Here is a 4655-nt window from a genome sequence, read left to right as displayed (position 1 = left end):
AGGGGAGAGTGGGGGGTTTTCATGCGGAGCGACGGGGATGGCCGCCGCGGGGTGGAGGCGGGTCCGGCGTGGTGGCCCCGGCGACGGTGCCGTGCGGCGAGGGCGAGGCGGAGTTGGGCGGCGTGATTCCCCCCGATCCAGATCGGGGGAGGGAGAGGCGATGGGGCGAGGAGGGGATAGGGTTTCGGGGGTGGGGGTCTCCCTGCGGTGGGTGGATGGATAAGGGAGGCCCGGCTGGGCCGTGGGGCGGCTGGGCCGGCCTGCTGGGCCGAAGCCCAGTGGGGGGGGGCTTCTCTCTTGTTCCTCCCTCTTTTTTTTGTTTCTTGTTTTGTTCCTTTTCCTTTTATTTATTCTCTTTTACTGTTTTAATTCAACTTATGGCATATAAGTATTTTATAAATTTGTGTTTTCTTTATTATAATTACCTATGTAATATTTGGCACTAACCGAACATTTTGTTTTGATGTGTGGAAATGTTTGATGTTTGACAATATTTAAATTTTGAATTTGAAAGTTTCGAACCGACGCGAGAATATTCGCAGTAACCGAGGTGACGTGTCCTCATTAACGCGGGATTACTGTAGCGTAATCACCCGGGCGTCACACTTAATGTGGGCACGGGTGGCCGAGTTAAGGATCGATGTCCGAAGTAAAATCACAAATTATGTGTAATGATTCTATGTACCCGAGTACTCTACATCATTAATACTCGAATCCGCATTGTACAAAACTTTGTTGACCGACCATCGGCTTCAACCTCCTCGGCCAGTAGCCGGGGAGTGTTTGTCCCACTTTATAAATCCTTGACAAGGGCAAAGATTTACGACAAACAAGGCAATCCAGCCATACGGTTTTATAAACAAAGGTACGCGGAGAGATATGTTATATTACTTTATAATATAAGAAACATCTTCCAAAGAAAATAATCCCTCTATTAGTTTCTTTCTTTGGGTTGTCATGCCAACCATGATCAAGAAACCACGCCTCCGATCAATGCAGGAGAAAATATTGAGGATTTAGTTCGGGGAAAGTTCCCAAACTCTATGGTATTAATGAAACACAATTTTCACTTCCGTCATTGCCGACCAATGTGATACTTTAAGATTGCTAGCTTTCGGCTTCACCCAGTCTGAGGTACTAACTCGGATGACCCGGCAGTAACAATCACAGAGGTGCTCCTTTACCGCCTAGCCAAACAATCGGGAACGTAGGAATAAGCACAGGAGCCAGGCAACCCAGCTTGGCCAAAATCTTAAGTCAAATTGATGCATATTTATGGCTTTATAACGATGATTACGGAAGGCAGCCCTTCTATATTAAATAATGACACTTATTATAAAACAGGTCTTATAAATTTAAGAGCTCCCAAGTGACTTGGGTAAAAGAATTTTATGTATAATGATTGTATGTACCAAAGTACTTGTATCATATCTGTGTTCACCCGAACTTTATACGCGTCTTAATCGACCGTTGGCTTCTTCCTCTTTGATCAAGGACCAAAAAGTGTTATATACTCCACCTGCCGAGAATATCAACGGTGTTTCCGATAACCAGGCAATCAGGCCATAAGGCTGTAACAGACAAAGCGCGCTCAGGGAACTTATGCTATATTACCGACGAAGTGTAAGAAGCATCTTCGAAAAAAATAGTACCCCCACCGATACCTTTCTTCGGTTGCTCATTATTACTGTGAGACTTGTGCAATAGATTTTTTGTACTCATGAGTTCCGTTGTGTGCCGACCATTATTGAAAACAGTAAGAGCGCTAGCTTTCGGCTTCAACCAGTCTGAGGTCCGGCTCAGATGACCCAATCGTGACAATCGCAGAGGTGCTCCCTTTACTCCCTAGCTGAATAATCGGGAACGTAGGGGTAAGCACAGGAGCCAGGCAACCCAGCTTGCGGAACACTTAGGTCAATATGGTGCATATTGTGGCGTAATACACGAACAAGGAACGAAGCCGTACAAGTATAATCATATGCAAGAGGAAAGGCTTCACAAAGGAAGCCCCCAAATAAACGGGGTATTTGAATTTGTGTGTCACAAACAAAGTTATGACAAGGAATTTTTTCAAAAACAACTTTTTGCCAAAATAGCATAATGCTTGGTCGAACCGGACAAAATTTAAAACTGAAAGTTTTTTAGCATGAAAGCGACTTAGCTGGTTAATGTGCTCGGTGTTGATGACGCGGTCCAAGCTTGATGCGGGACAAGGTCCCAGCCCCCGAGCCGGTCCCGAGGTGGCAGAGCAGGCCGGTAGTATGATGCTGAAGTCCCCGACGTGGGTTAATGAAGTGACGACGAAGCCCCGGTCCAGCCGAGATGACATGGTACGTCGGTACACCGAGGTGACAGTGTTGCCGGACCGAGATCATTTATTTGTGCACGGAAAATAGTGCAAGCCGGAGATAATAGTAATAATAAATTAAAAAAATAGTTGCATAATTAATAATCTATGCAAAGTGAGTAATAAAAGAAATATGGCCCGTGTGCCGAACACTCGATGAGGTAGATCTCTCTCAACGATGCCAAAGTCCCCGAGGAAACCAAACATGTCGGTATGACAATTCGACCAACAAGATGATCACGTGAGCCGATTTATGCCGATTGGGACGATGACGTCGGCTTGCCGAAGTGACCGCGTGACGCAGTTGAAGTCAATTACCTACACATGTAAAATAGTGTAGTTCAAAAATAAATAATCTTCCACTTAATTGACATAAGTGAAGTAAAAAAATTGAATATATATGGCCTGGGCGACAAGGTCAGCCCGGCGGAGCGGCAATGCGGAAAAGTTGACACAGGGACACGCATTGACGCGATGCAATGACTTGTTCGACGCAGGCGGGATGACGACATCGGCTTGCCGAGGTGTTGGCGCGGCCCAACCTAAATAGATTGCCTGCACGCACAACATAGTGCAACCAAGAAATAATAATAATGAAAAAAGGTGCATAATTAATTTATGCGAAGTAAAGAAAGTTTGGTAAATATGGCCTGAGCGTTGAGGCTCGATGGTATGAGGGCGTTGTGGCGCAGCGATGTCGACACAGGTCAGCCAACCTCAGTGACGGCGAGACGCCGGCTAGACCGACATCGTGCACAAGTGTCGACAAAATACCCCTGCAAAAATAATGCATTGCAAAACAACAGAAAATATTCTGTGTGCAATAATTTTGGGAGCTAACCGAATAGTTAGGAAAAATAAAACCTGTTCGGCGGCGATGACCCGGACTGAAGTAAACGGACGAACTGACCCGTACTGAGCATGTGAGAAAAAAGGGGAGAAACAAGTCTCCCTATGGTGTGCTTCCATCGAGTCGAGCTCTGATCGGTGCTCTGCTCCGCACTATCCCTTCGGCTGGATCACCCGTGGGCCAGATTGAGGCCGGATCCGATGTATTGCCAAGCAGCAGACGCGAAGATAGGCCACACTGTGATTTGATGTCTTGTGAGGCAATTGACAGATGATGTAGTAATCAACATCAAATCCAAATCAAACAAGCTGGAGGAGGTCTAGCATCTCACGCAAGCGTTAGTACATACTGGTACGATACTAGTTTTAGTGCAAGGGTCGAAAAAGAATGCACGGAAGACATACGACAAGACAAAAGCGTAAGCTGCCTTCAGTATTTGATTAAATAAACATAAGGGAAAGGAAGGATTAAGTCTCCCTATGAGTTGCCGTATGGCTTAATTTTTGCCGGCCCTGGCGTGCTGGTGCACGCGTGATCTCCTGGGCTCGAACGCCGCCGGTCGGATCGCCACACATTTTTTATTGCGCTAACCTACATCGAGGCCGCAAACTCCAGGCTCTTGTTTGCATGTTGGCACTATTCGGATCCGGAGTACCGCCCGACGGCGGACATGGCTGTCGCTGTTGAATTTTTCTCAATTCTGATCTGCCAAAACAAATAAGAGGCAGTGACAAGTAAGAACTCCCATGAAAGATTCTCTTTGGCTTCTACGCGAGGTAGTATTTTGGATTACTATAATACAACCACGTCCAGGACACTGTACTGCAAAACTAGTAGTCAATTGGATTAGTATACTAGTACTCAATTACGTGAAGCAGTAAGATTTTAGGTCCATGCACTTTTTAGCAAAGGTAGCACAGGGATGGCGTCCGAGCAGGGGATGAATTAGAAAAAGGAAAGGAAACGGATCTCCCTAGTGTGTGCGTTCCATCAGGCTGATTTGATCGGCCGATGTGCACAGTTGCCACTCGTGAGCACTACTGGTCTAGGGTGGCTCCTTGGCTAGGGCACCGCTTGATAGATTTTCCATTGCCTCCATGCCCATTTTTCCGATGCCTCCACGGCGGGCCGAGGCCACTACAGCGGAGGTCGGATCTGCCGTATTATCATAGGTCGAACACTTTTTGTATGATCTTGATTTGACTGCGAACAGGGTATCCCGAGGCAGTAGTCATAATTTACAATAAAGATAGTCTATACAGAACACATGTGATTGAAAAAATATCACCTGATCATCCCATCGATCCACGTCGATCACCCAGCAGGCTCTCAACGAAAGCACCAATGTCGGTTCAATATCCGGCGTATCTTGTAGTATCTTGGGCGCCATGTCTTGTGGAGTCTTCCTTGTATGCGGCAGGAGCTGTCTGAACTGGCCCATGAGTATATGGCCAAGGG

The sequence above is a fragment of the Triticum aestivum genome, chromosome 7B, assembly GCF_018294505.1.
Source record: "Triticum aestivum cultivar Chinese Spring chromosome 7B, IWGSC CS RefSeq v2.1, whole genome shotgun sequence".
NCBI lineage: Eukaryota > Viridiplantae > Streptophyta > Magnoliopsida > Poales > Poaceae > Triticum > Triticum aestivum.
This window is presented reverse-complemented; position numbering follows the sequence as displayed.